At 35.3% G+C, this 14,865-nt stretch overlaps 1 long non-coding RNA gene across 1 annotated transcript in view; it reads right to left on the bottom strand.

The window, feature by feature from the left end:
* Positions 1 to 1,769: 1,769 nt before the first annotated feature.
* Positions 1,770 to 14,865, bottom strand: part of LOC123721868 — a 31,747-nt gene continuing 18,651 nt past the window's right edge. Inside the window, exon 3 of the long non-coding RNA XR_006756319.1 lies at positions 1,770 to 1,908. This is a non-coding gene — a long non-coding RNA (uncharacterized LOC123721868). The remainder of the gene's footprint in view (positions 1,909 to 14,865) is intronic.

Raw genomic sequence — 14,865 nt, 5'->3', positions numbered from 1 at the left:
GATGACTTGATTGTATAAATACAAGTGCTTCAACAGTGAAACTGTGACGACTCGTACTATGCACGCCATTTTTAGGTTCATATAAAAATCTTGCTTATATTATAAATACGAATGTTTAGATGGATGGATGGATAGATGTTTGTTTGAAGATATCTCCGGAAAAGTTCAACGGATCTCGATGAAATGTGGCATAGATGTCACAGGAAGAACACATAGGTTACTTATTAAGTTTTATTTTCCACGCGAACGGAGTCGCGGGCGACAGCTATGTTATGAAAAGGTAACGTATATTAATGGGTCTGGATACGTGTACAGCTGATGCGTTGGCAAGCTTCCCGCGAATGCACCTGAAAATGTTTTTACATTTATTTCAGTCCCAATGACAAATAACGCAGCGGCACAATGAATTAAATAATGCTATTTTCACAGTTATCACTATTTTCGCAACACCGCTTGAAATAAAAGACGTGCCAACGACATCTTGATTAGGTTTTTACATTTTTAGAAGTTAGATTTTGTAAGGGAAAATTTCGAACTTACAAACATTTTTGTCAAATTAATGGGTGAACAAAGTTGCAGTTTATACGCATAATTAGAAAAGTAGTCTATTATTATGCGCCAAATTATCTTCTCGCCAAAGTCCTGTTGAAATTGGTGCAGCCGTTGCATAGATTATCCGAAACAAACGCGGTCTTGTAGACAGATAAAAATTTTAAAAATTGGTTTTCCATTATTAACTACTCAAATACATCATGTGTACGAAATATGAATTTATTTCGATTTTACATACAGACACTCTAATTTTATTAATATCTAAAGATTACATCGTTGAAATACATTTAAGCAATGGAACCAATCTTAGGTATGAAGGAGCTCTGAAAGTTAAGAATTGCAGGTTAAAGTTGAATCAACATGTGAAACTATTACAAAGTAAATTTTTTGACGTTGTGAAAGACAACTACAAAAAGGAAACATTGTTGCTTATCTCAACAGTTTCTCTTATTTCGATGCAATTGGTAAATTTTTTACACAAACAATAAGTGCATTGTTTTAAATTTTTTGTCCAAAAAAGAGTAATTTATTGGAATGAAAATATGTAAAATAGGAAATTTTAAAAATAAACTTAACAGCATAATATAATTTATAAGGAATACAAAACATCACGTTAATTATTGATTTTCTAGTTATGTAAAGTCCCGAAACAGAAATACAAAAAAACTAGTCAAATTACTTTTAGTCATATAAGAACTCTTAATTTACTAAAAGCTTTAAAAAAACAAAAATTAGCTTGATTTCTCTGCTAGCTGCAATGGAGCCACTGTCGTGCAACTGGTTTCTCCCATGTGGACGTGGAGTTACCGACGACTGAGGGTGAACGCAGAAGCAGTGGAGTTAGTGGCTGTTGTCACATTACAAACAACCAGCTAACCACACTGCCAACGAGTTCTACCCTACACACCAATACCATTGTCAATTGTCACTTTACCAGTGTCATTTTTCAGTTTTCTGGCTAGGACACCACTTCTCTCTATTTCTTCATGGATGGCAGTTCAATCTTCAATGCGTTTTGCCTAGACTAGAAAAAAGCTAGTTAAGAATTGTGCATTATGTCCGGTTTATATTTTTCCTGTTGTAGTCCAACGTTGATTTAAATTGCTGGACTGGAATAATGTAAACCGGGCATTACGTGAAACAAAGATATGTGATAATTTGTAATTCCAAGAAATGGAGATGATGAAGGAACAGTTACGGAATTGGATAATTTCTTTAGAGATCTTGTCTTCATCTTGAACTGCAGAGTATTCGTTTCTGTCAAACACTTAAACTGTATTTGTGAGGTAGTTGTGTTTCCTTCCATAAAACATTATTGTTTCATATCATCGAAGTTCTTGTGGCGTTAGTGTTGTCCTGAAACAAATATTTTTATTTATTATCAAAATTGCTATAAGTTACGTAACCTTTAAGCATTACCACAAATCTTAAACCTATTAAAATCAAATAAGAAAATGAGATAATCTAAAGTTTTCTTCTCTGAAATATCTGTACATAAATAATGGGTTCGATGATAATGGTAAAATATTATGGGATTACAATACTATTCTTTCTCACTCAAACCCCGAAGTATTTAGTTCACGTGGCGAGAATTTAAGGATCGTACCGAATAAAAAAACCATGGATGTTTTATTCCTCTGGGTTACAAGGAGTGATTTTTTACGTCAATCTATGATTAAGATCTATTTAAAATAATTTTAAACTACCGCCATTGCTTCGTTTGCAGTCTGATGATGAATCGTAATTTATCTGCGACCGACTCATTATCAATTTTAATTCTCTTGAAGGACTGTCAGACATCTTGCGTATTGAAAATTATCGCTGAATCAAACATTCAAGTAGTAGAACATGAATTAGGATTTACTGTAACTGATTTTGTGAAGCGAGTCACCTGCTTGTTGGATACGTACACGATCACTGACAGATGAGTTATGTTTAATACTAATATTATAAAGAGCAAAGATTTGATTGTTTGTTTGTACTGCATATACTCAGAAACTTCTCAACTAATTTGAATAATTCTTGTACTTTTGGGAAGCTACATTATTCCCGGGCGACATAGACTATAATTATTATTACATTTTTTTATTCCGCGCGGACATAGTCGCGGGTATGCTATCTGTGATAAATATCAACTACCCACCTAGAAAGTTTTGTTATAAAAGCGTCAGTTAGAGGTTATTTGTAATATTTGTATTGGGAAATTAAGTTCACTTATAGCACTATTATGATCGAAAATTTTATCCAGATACTATAAAGCATTGAAGTAGTTTGAGTGAAGTACTCGTGTATGTAGGTAATGCATTTGACATTTAACCTCGCGCCGAGTCTGTTACCAACACATCTATGATAGTTTATATTCGCTATCATTGATGTTTAAGGCCCATTGTACACAACGTAAGTCTTCGAAACACAATTATTATAGTCGCTAAGTAACTTACGCAATAAAATATCATTGGGGTTGATACACAACTCGCGTTGCCGATATATTGTAAAAAAAAGTCGCTGCAATTTTCAAGATGGCGGAGCAAATCTATACATTTGACATGTATTCGCCATCCATGTACTGGCCTAATAGGCGACTCACAACAACGATTGAACGTTGTGTGTAGGGACTGCGCGCAACGCTATTCTCGTGACGCACCCTTACATTATTAGTTTCGACGATTTACTTTGTCTTGTGTACGAAGGGCCTAAGTATTTCTTATCAGTTTTAAAAGTCAACTATTGAATTCCCTGTTTGATGAGGATAGTTTTTGTTAACCTGAAAAATTAAATGTAATAAAAAATAACCTGTTTTAAAAAGGGATGAAATCGCTTTTACGTGTGCTATTTACGTAATTCTTATAGATTTACAACCCTTTGTTGGCCTTGTCTTGGTGCTGCAATTCCTTCCACTCCGGTCTATACGTGGCAACAGATTTGCATTATAACCTTATAAATTTTACAATATATTTGTATAGTTTAGTTCTTTTTTTGGATCAAAGATCAAATTTAGTTTTTTTTAAGTAATTTGGTTGTGGTCTTCCCTTTTCTTCTCTCTGAAACTCTCGGCTCTCGTTCAAATATTCGATACAAATATGTTTTCTTTTGTTATCAAACGTAAATGGTATCACACAACGATACGTAGTTGTTGCGAATTTACATTTAAATTAAAAACGAAAGTCATACGTGCGTATATGCTGCGTTTATTATTCATACCGACAGACCGAAGTTAATCATGTTCGATTAATGGTTAGAAATACATATCCGTAATTCCGTACATAGCATGTATATGATTAAATATTTTTATACATGCACAATGCATCGCTTACACGGTACTAATAAGTTGAGTATAAACGTTTTAGTAACTTGGTCGACGTTGTTAACTATTGCACACAAAGTAGACATTAACTGTTGATTTCTTATACTAAATTTGTCTGTCAATAATGAAAGACCCTGAGTACGATAGTAAATGGTACCATCCAACATAATAGTATGAGACACTGCTACGCATAATATAATTTTAGGAATCGGTAAGTTGTAAAATGTTGGGCGCAAGCCACAACTCTAGAGCGATCTTTCCTCCACCCACAGGCTGCAAGTAATCCGTGTACGGCCGTTCTAGCCTGCGGTGTTTATAAAGTCATCTGTCTGTCTTACCGTGGGTTTCTGAGACCAAAATACTAATCCGTTTAAAACATATTGTTATCTCTAATTTATCAAAGATAATGACAAAGATGACGATATTACAAGGAGACGCTTCCTGTTATTAGATATATTTGTATCAAAGAGGTAAAAAGAGTATGAAATAATTTCAATCGTTTTGCGTTTTATTATCCTGTAAATACTGATGTTTTTGTAATTCGATTATCGCCGTATAACAACATGGTTTTAACCAATCATCAAATGAACACCGCCATCTATTATCGGTATTTGCCGATATTAATTGACCCTACCAGTTTGTTATATAAACACAAATTTTGTTGGGAACTCCCGTGTTAATACTATGCGAAATACCGAATTATAGAACTGAAGTTAAAAATAGTAACTGATATTTACAGTATGGTAAAAAGTTCCATTATCATAAAAGTATAAAAGTTCTGTTTGGTTTATTATTATTTCATTGAATTAATTTAAAAAACATTTGCTTATTCTGCTTACTGTTGCATTACTCTAATCTCTGAAAGTTGGCTACCTTTCCCTTACACTTAAAATTTAAATAAATTTTCTAATACATGCTAGATACTTACGGTAACTAGTTTCGTACGAGTGTTGGGTAATATTGAAATGTATCTAAATGTGATTATGGCTAGTACATACGCAACTATTTACATTAACCATTGGCCCAGAATTCATTCAATTTGTTAATTAAATTTGTTTAATCGACTCATAAACTAAATGATTTGAGATAATGTTTTTTTTATATCTTAAGGTGGCAAATGAGTAAACGGCCACCTGGATTCGCCACAATAGCGAGGCGACCATTGCCCATAGACATCCGCAAATGCAGATGCGTTGCCTACCTTTAATTAACGGAGGAGACGCACAGAAAGAGGATATTTCTCCTTCCTATGCGTCCCCTCTTCCGTCGAATCCACTTCCCTTTCCATCCTTTTTAAGAAAGGTATTACGTGGTAAGGTACCTCACGTGTATTTTACTTGGACTTATTTGCATATCAATGGAGTGTGAAATTCATATGTAAGTTACGAGCTTGAAAATGGAAACACATTTGTAACTTTCACTTATTTTATATACTACCGATAAAACTAATATTTTCATGTAATATTTATTTCTATTTTTATTATAGTTTTAATACTTAATATTCAATGTGACGGTAGCACACGTTAATTGAATTACTAAAAGGTCGGTCTCAAAATTGCTCGAATACGTACACTACAAGCTGAGGCCACTAAATGTAAATGACGTTGGGACTCAGTTCATACCGTAAGGAATTTAGAAATAGTTGTTGGGTAAGAAAAAGGTTATTCATTACTGTCGCTATAATTCTATTTAATATTAATATTACTTCTGAGATTGATTTGTATTCCAAATAGATTCAAATATCAAGTAGATGTGGTTAGGAAGGCGTTTGTTTTGGCACGCGGGGTCGAAGAGTTCTCTTGTTCCCGATGTGCCAAATCAAATGCCGTATACTAGATAATTATAGGATTTTCATATGTAACTTAACATCAAATAATCTATTAATCAATTTAATCTGTTCATAATAGTTTGAATGTGAGATTAAAAATGTTTAATTAATTTAAACATAATAATCGTGGCTTAATAAAACAACATAAACAAAAATAATAATCAATTTTATTTAAACATAAAAATAAAAAGTAAAAACAAAATACAAGCTAAAACTAAGAAAATAAATGACCTGTAAGATTTAGCACGTAAGTGCGGTCTTCATTTATTACATTGTTAAGCATATGCGAAATAAGATTACATAGCAAGGCCTCCAGGCTTCGCTACGGCTTCCTAAAGACTGTGGCCGATGTACTTGACATACTGCTTTCACGTTACTCTGTGATTTATTTTATAAATTATAATCCTTTTTACACTTTCACCCTAAAGAAATAAAAATATGCTTTATTGTGACAGTCTGCAGATTTTATAATCAGCCAGTGCATAACTATAGTGATGGGAAAGCATAATATTTATCGATATCATTTAGCGATAATAATTCTGCAGTATCGTCACATCCTTATCAGACGCGTGTTAAATACGTCATTGGGTAATCATCGGTTGATGTTTTTGTGATGGAGTCAATAACAACTAAGATTCCTAGAAATGTGTGTGTGTAAGTCGGTGTCTCAAGGCCGCGCGAGAATAGCGCACATCTATGAACACCGAGTGAAACATTATTTGTTGCGGTTCTAGTGTTTCTCTAATTATATTTTAGCACAATAATTTCTAACCGCCAGCTGAGGCTGAGTGAGACGAGTGCGACATAAAACATCAACAACCAAGTCGATCATGAGTTCGATCTTATTGCAATATGTTCTTTGTTCCACATACTTACTTTGTTTGTTACAAATGATACTTGAATTTAAACATTTTCGATTTTAATGTCAAAAATTGAGAATCGAAGGAAAAGTCGACATAATTTATATGTGAAAGTCTTCTAATCTAAAAGCGATTACCGCTTTTCATTCTCAAGGTCATAAAGTGCCACATGTGGTAGAAATTCCAAGTTATTTTTTATTTAATTTATATTTTAAAAGACTCGCAGATCTTATTGCTCTTTCGGCTTCTTTTAAGTTTGATTTTAATAAGAAAGAGCTGGTCATTTGAAGACAATAATGACGTCATTGAAGCATGATTTGTATTAATTAATTAATGAAGGTCACGTCATAGAATAACGTAATGGCCTTAGCGTAGTTAAATACCTTTACTCGTAGGCGTACTTTATATAAGTATTCTAGTGACTATAAAAAGGTAAGTAATACATTAATATCAAGGGCGTATACTGGAAAAATAACAACAACTACTCGTAGTGGAAGAACTAGTTAAAAATAAAACAAAATATCTATAAAAAAAGCTGTAATAAAATAAACATCATATAAAACATTTATAAAAATCATGCCACAATTAAATATACTATTCACAAATACATTTATTAAATAAAAAAACTACTTATAACATAAATACTTCACTACTAATACAGATAACAATCCATATAGAATAAATATGACAGGTAAATTATAAATCAAATATATTAAGAACTATTCAAGCTATAAATGAGATTTATCGACTATTACAAATAATATAATTTTAAAGAAAAAAAACAACATATTCAAAAGCATAATTGTAAAAAATAAATACTGCAAATATAAGTGAAAATAAAACTGTGTTTTAGAGTTGCACTTAGAGTTCTTATGGTACGATTGTACCGAATTGCTTGGTACGGGCGTTCTGGAGCGTCGCTACACGCCCCGGGGTGTCGTACCAGATAGTGCATTTACAGTATCAATTTTGCAATAACGCAAATTGGTCGTATTCTTTGCAAACGCACTCCTGATACGAACTCCGGGACGAAAACAAAACCGTCGATATCAATAGTTCACGATAATGGCGCGTCACTAAACCGTCTTTTCACAAGCGTCTTTGACCGTCAACACTAATAAACTACACTCAAAAACTTCGCATCGAAAGTTTTTTAAACACAAGATTATAAATTAGTTACTTAGTTTTGGGTTAAATGATTGGTTACATTATGTACAAGTGAGAAAAATTAAAGATTTGAATTAGTAAAAATGAGTGTCGTTTTTTTTTAATTTTCAAATAATGAACATATACCCTCTTGTTAAAAGTGGATATGAAGCGATGAATGCATTCGTAATATCCTTGGCGTACTATACTCCATTGGGATTTTATTATTCCCGTGTTATTTGGCGATATTTTTGCTATATGACGGTTTTTACAGAGATTGTGACTAAGGGGCCGGTTGTAAGCGAGAGAGGCTCCCACATTCAAGTTTTTGGAAAGCATTCGTGTGAACTTAAAAAGATTCAAATGAAAGTGTGCGGCGAAAGCGTGATATTTAAATGGATAGAATTAATTTGTTAACGTATACAGAATAATAAAGAGGATTATCATTTATTTAAACAAATAATCCTTTTTTGATACCTAATTATCAAAGTCCATTTTTTTAAGTTAGGCCTTCTTTTGTAACTTATTCTATTGTGTTTTTGTTAATAATTAAAAAAAAATCCTCTACTAAATTAAAAGCGTTAAAGTACAACACTAGTATTAGATTGTAGTAGGTACTGAAAAAAAATATGCCGGGCAATGACTTTTATATTGGTCATCTGTAATTCAATACGAATTATAATAAAATTGTATTTAATACTTTTGCACCGATGACGGCATAATTATTAGTAATACGACATAATACGTTGAATGATATAACATTGTTAATATAACTGAAGGTATTTTGAAACTTTTGTAACAAATTACAAAATATCATTTTATATTTTGTAGCAAAATAAATTGAACGATATTAGAAACCGCACTGGCCGTAAACTACGTATATCCGGAATCGATTTTGTATCGACTTCATATCGATTCATTTTAATTATCGAGTTAGTTCGAATATCGATTTGTGGTAGTTATTTTGTATTCGTTAAAGGCTAGTTTCGCTTGGCATTAATTCGATAGGTGAGCGCAAGTAGGTCATACTCGCGTCCTTGCGCTGTCGAGAGACTGACACAGGGCTGCATCCACACACAGCGAAGCGAATAGCTTACGATATTTTATGCTAACAATGAATTGATATTTGTAATGCAAAATGCACTTGCTTTTGATGTTTTTTCTTTTATTGTATGTAGTTTGCGTAAATTTACGTAACTTTAACTAAGCTTGATTATAATAGTAGTTACGATGACTTCTTAAGTTGAAGTTAAATTGAGCCAAATAGATTGTTTGGTTCTGTCTTTCATTAATAATAATAAAAAAAGATATTCGGATAAAAAATAATAATTCCCACAAATAAAATAAAATTGTGCCAAATGTAATTTAAATGCAAAGTTATTTAAATGAAAGAAAAATGTAAAAATTGTTAGATTTTACATGATTATGATTTGAACGTAAAACTATAAATATTTATATAGCAAGCGAGCGAAATATGATAATGCGAGGTAGTTGCAGTCCGTGGCATGTCGTGTACAGAGTAGCGAGGTATGTAGTTGTTAATGCGGCCGCCTACGCGTGCCCCCGCGCAGTTGCAGTGCTGACGTAACTGCACTGCGGCTATTTCACACTAGCCACTCGTTAAACATCAGCTATTTCATCCTATTTATACCTCAAACATAACTAGCCACCTTATTACCCTTACAAAAAACTAAAAAGTACATTTTAAAGGTAAAGTGAATGTTCGTATTATGTCACGGTACCATTGAGTTATGAAAGTGGGCCGTATAATTGTTAGCTCTATGGCAGATAAGCCGTTGTGCAATAGAACACCGGCTGTACGATAAATGTGTCTGATTGTCATTCACTACACACTATTAATATGTCCTTGAGCACATGGCATCGTTAAAGGGAACGTACGCTGCACGATTACAATGCTCTATGCAAGTACTCTCTGTACTCTCTGTACCCTAGGTACTCTGCATCGTAGATGATTTGTAGCCACGAGGTATTTGATCGAGTGGCGGAGTGGCGCGAGGAATACAACGCTCCAATGAACACTTTCCCTTTCCTCGGAGCTACGTCACGTCCCACCACCGTTTCGGTTTCAACACGCGTTAGTAATTAAAGACATTTTAATCGACTCAGCTCATTCGATTCGATTTCATTTTCGAGCCGTAATCGATTCAAAAAGGAAACGTTAATTAGCAAAACCGTTTTAACTGCACGTTACGATTATTTGCTCAATCTAATTTTTAGTAGAACCAAGTTTTAGATCACATAGTTTTAGATAAAACAATATGATTATTTTTATAATGAGTTTAAGCGCAGCCTTGAAATGGGTATGGAAAATATGGTCGATGATGAGATCATGCATTATTTATACAATGTACATGTATGCAATGATATTTTAATGCAGTTATGAAGTACATGCGATAGACGTAACACGTGCACAAATAAGACACTAGTATGAGATTATAAATTGAGACGGCGGCTTGCGATCCGGGCTAGACGGAGTTCGGACGTAATCTAGTTTAAAGTATTCCCGTGGGCGTAGCGCAGGGCTTGCGCAAGCCGCGGTGCTCTACAAGCGGCACTGTCACGCGCGAGAACTGGCACTGGCACTGGGCACTGGGCACTGCACAGTCGCGGCGGCGGCGGGCGTGCTGGTGCGGCGCGCGCGGCCGACCCACTGCGGCCCGTTCCACTTTTCCTTCCGGCGCGTTGCGAGTTGGCAGCGGCATGGCTTGCATAACCAACGGTTTCGCAAAGCGCTCGTTCACCGCTGTGAGCTCTGCGCTCGCCGCTCGACACGGTGCAGCGGCCGGTCGCAGCACCGCCGCCTCACCTGTCTGACTCGACTCTCTTCCTTCGATTTCACGACGTATCACTTTCGCCAGCCCCGCTATTTTACTCCCCGCGATGGTACCTATCAATTCTGAGAGGTACAGTCGTTATCAACTGTTGCGGAGGTTGCACGCGCGAAAGATAAGCGCGAAATGCATCGCTCAAGTAGGTCTCCGTGCACTCTGCCATGCGGCCGATCGCAGTCGATAACCCGCTCGCGCCTAGGTACTATGTTACTCTGGATAATTGCACATACGTTTGGGATATTCGTGAGAGTCGTGTGTCAGTTACGATAGTGTCGCGGGCCTCGGCCGCCACAAATAGCTGCTCCATTTCGACGGCCGGCCGCGGCAAGCGAAAACATTACGAGATACGTTGTCTCCTTTATATTCAAGCTTGTACAAAAAACAATATATTCGTTAATTAATTATGTATATATTTAGAAGCGACGACGAGCTCACGTAAAGTATACTTTGGACGTAATCATGACGAGTAATTACGTTTGTACATATATTTTATAGTAAAGAGGAAATATAAGCTACCTTTAATAAAATTTCCCGCCAATAAGATACACTTTTGAATGGATTATCTAATAATGACCATAACATTTTTAGTCTCTCTAGTTTAGTTATATCTCTGTGTTAAAAGGTTAACGATTCGTGAGGCGTCAATATGGTTTAAAATGAAAAAGTGCATTTACTTATATTGGTATATCTGTCGCGATTAACTGGGGAAGTAATAAAAATAACATTTTAGCGTTGAAACTGCGAAGTGCCGTTGTGGCATGGTGCCGTGGCGCAAGGTCGACTGACTCACGCGAGACTATCCCGAGCTCAGATCATTGATGTCTCTTATATGGAACGTTGTCAATGATTCGTTTATAAAATTACTATTTAGCCCATAAACCGAGGACTACTGTAATAGATATGAGCGTTTCTTTGAAGAAGAGTTGGCGAAAAGCGCGGTGGGTAATATCGCAGGCCAGGATAATTATTGTTATATTGTATTTTGCCTGTTCGTTCTAATATTGACATGTGTCAATTTTAAAAAGATTTTACCAGTTTTGAAGAGTCCTAGATGTCAAAGTTTATTTTTAACTAGCGGGCGCACGCGACTTCAACGGGGTAAATTAAAAAAAAAAAAAACCTATAATATTCCCGCGTGCATCAGCTACCTTCCCGTCAAAATCGGTCCAAAACAAACGCGGCCTTGCGGACAGACAAACATTTTATAAATGTTTTTTTCGATACTACATACATATACACTATTTTTTTAATATAAGAACATAAAGAAATGTTGTAAGTCAAAAGTACATCAGAAACTACATTATGCATTCAGCTATGCATGTACCTTATACAACCTATGAATTGATGCCATACCTTTAAAGGACGATACTTAGTTAATCTATTATTTTAGTATCAGGCTGATTTAATATAATTAATTGGGTACAGAGAAACGTTTAATACATTCCAATTGGGATGAAAAATGATTATACATTCAAGAGAGGTTTTTTTTTATGAAAGAATTGTAAGAAATAAGAAGTATTGTAGAAACAAAACTTAACTAGAATTTATTTATTTCTTAAACTTTTCAACCATATATTTAAAGCCAGTATTCGCGACATTTGCGAACCTAGTTTTTTTTTTCAAAAAGGGCAATCGCGGTAAGAATCCCATTTCATACAAACTACATGTGAATTTATCGATTTGAATCGATCGAATACAAGAATTTTAATCAATATTGTAAATTATTATATTTTTAAATAATGAAAAGGCACAGCAGCTGAGCGGCTGCATTCGCAAAGCTGTGCGAGGCCGGGCTGTGAATAGAATGAGAAGTATGCACACGATCTGCTAAAGGTCGCGACCAACTACACTGATAAGTACATGCAATTGCTACGCACTAAGTCGACTGGAAATATCGCATGATAATAAGAAATTCTAGCTTATTTACTCCTAAACTAGAACGCGTTATTTAAAAATGCACAGAGATAATGTCTTAATCCTTTAATGCTGCTTGATATTTAACTTGCCCTTTGATTTACGTTTACTGTGTTCAAATGAAAAAAAGAATTGTAATCTGTTTGAAAAATAAAATAAAGTTTTTAAAATCGCAGGTAAATTGAAACGAAGGTCGCGCTAGTTATACAAGCCGGTCAACTTATTGATCGGAGCTGGAGCGTTATTGGAGATATCGGTCACTTCCTGAATGCGCTAGCATCCCGGCCGGGCGGCGCGGGGGAGCTGGCAGCTCGCCCAAGGACGCCTAGGCAACCTAGGACGTCGCGGTCAAGGTCGGGTCACATCTAGACTTGCGCAACCGAACTATCAGAAACGTGATTTAGGTAACCTTGAATTAGCTACCTATTGTATGTAATAAAGATTATTTTATGATATCGGTCACCGTGCAAGTCAATAACCGTCTTTTTATCGATTTTCACGCGATATTATTATCATAAATAAATTATTTTTATACCATAAACGTAAAAGGTTATGGACCATAAGCGTGTACGACTATCTCTGCCATTTTCGCTGGTAACTGAAGTGATGAGTGGGAATTATGCCGTATTGTACCAACGTCATTAACATCAGCTGTCTAACAACTGGCTAATACTACAGACAAAATAATCGCAATCGCATTCGTACTTTCTACGGATTTGCGAAAATGCTACACGTAAAAAAACATATAAAAAAGTAAAGTAATGAGATCGCGTGTAGTTGTGAGGCGTGTCGTGAATTACAATAGCCGGGGGCGATCACCGCTGTTACGACATTAGAAAGCCACCACGGTCGACGGTCGCACCGGCGAAAGTTAGCATACGTGCGCGCGATGGCCGCGTGAGCCATGCGTGCAACTTTACACTTACCGCCGCAAGATGTCGCTGTATTTAGATGAAAGTGATAGCACAACGCCCACAATTTTAATCCTTGCAGTAGGTGTAGACCATTACTCCAAATTTTAGAGTTAGGATTATAATTTTCAACACATACCAAGTATCAAATTGACTATAACGTATTGTGTTTTTACACGACTGCAAAAATTATACCCCAATGTTTATTATTTTAGATTATGGGTACTGCTATTGAAGTAATATCATTGTTTTGTGTAACCCGACGCCCACATTATGACCTTTCCTCCCGGCTCCGACATAGTTTTTAATTTTACTGCCAGTGCCTGTCATTCAATATATGATTGAGGTAAAATGTACCGAAAGCCCTTTTTATATTTTTTCCGTTGTCGAAATCGGTTTCCGATTCTTGTTAATTAGTCTGTTATTTTCTCTTATGATTCAGAAAGATTCTTATCTTCATGGTCAATTCGGTTACAAAACAATTTATAAGAAACCTGACAAATCTGCTCAATGTTGAAACAACAACTACACTAACTACGAAACAAAAAAATATAAAGCTCAATAATATTAAAAACAAAACTAATCAAATACGCAGCAAATTAACTTCAAAAATATTATAATATTACAACTTACTCATTTAGGCTTTCCACTAATTACTTCGTTCCTATTCCCAGCAACTCCCTATCAATGACAAAATTAAACAGCTATATTTAAAAGAGTTAAAATATGTACCTATAAAATCTCAATACTTTAAAATAGTCAAACGTAAAATGCATTCGCGCTGTTTGAAGGTTGCAAGCGAATTGATTTATCTAGCCCTAGCTGTGTCCCGGGGGAGTCCTGCGCAGTGCTCGGGATTGCATCCCCTCCCACACCCCGCCCGGGACTCGCAACCTCCCCCAGCGAGCTCCCGCCTCCCCGTAACCTTCAGCAGTGCATCCCTGGCCGAAAGCCAGGTGGATTTGTTATAGCACTTACATGTCCTCGCCTAAAAACGTCCATATTAATGAAGATGGATAATACACTAGACTTTTAAATGTCGTTGTCTTGTGTATATGCCTATTTTTTATAAGCTACTAAATGTTAAAGCTCAATTAATTGCAACCTGAATGAAAAAACTGAGTGTGATAATTATGACACAATCATATGTTCGATGGAAGTAATTTTGTAAAGATTAACTCATACATTTGATGGTTTTGGTACAATATTTTTACATAACAATTGTAATGATTAGGCTTAAAATGCTTGTGGTGACTATACGTAATGGATTTGATCAGAGATCTCCAGTTCTGAAGGATACTCATAACTAAGCAGTTATCGTGACTCAACTATCACTTTTATAAGACTACAAGTTGCAACATACATTGACTGTTACATATGTATATATACTTTTCCTGCTACCAATGATTACGTTTACAATTACTTTTAAATTCAAAAGGAATAATTGCTATTAAATTTTAATTAAAATGTTTCATATCAAGCTGAGTGGTGGAGGAAG

Source organism: Papilio machaon, chromosome 17 (assembly GCF_912999745.1).
Source record: "Papilio machaon chromosome 17, ilPapMach1.1, whole genome shotgun sequence".
Lineage (NCBI taxonomy): Eukaryota > Metazoa > Arthropoda > Insecta > Lepidoptera > Papilionidae > Papilio > Papilio machaon.
The sequence above is the reverse complement of the archived record's forward strand: the minus strand, read 5'-3'. Positions and strand labels throughout refer to the sequence as shown.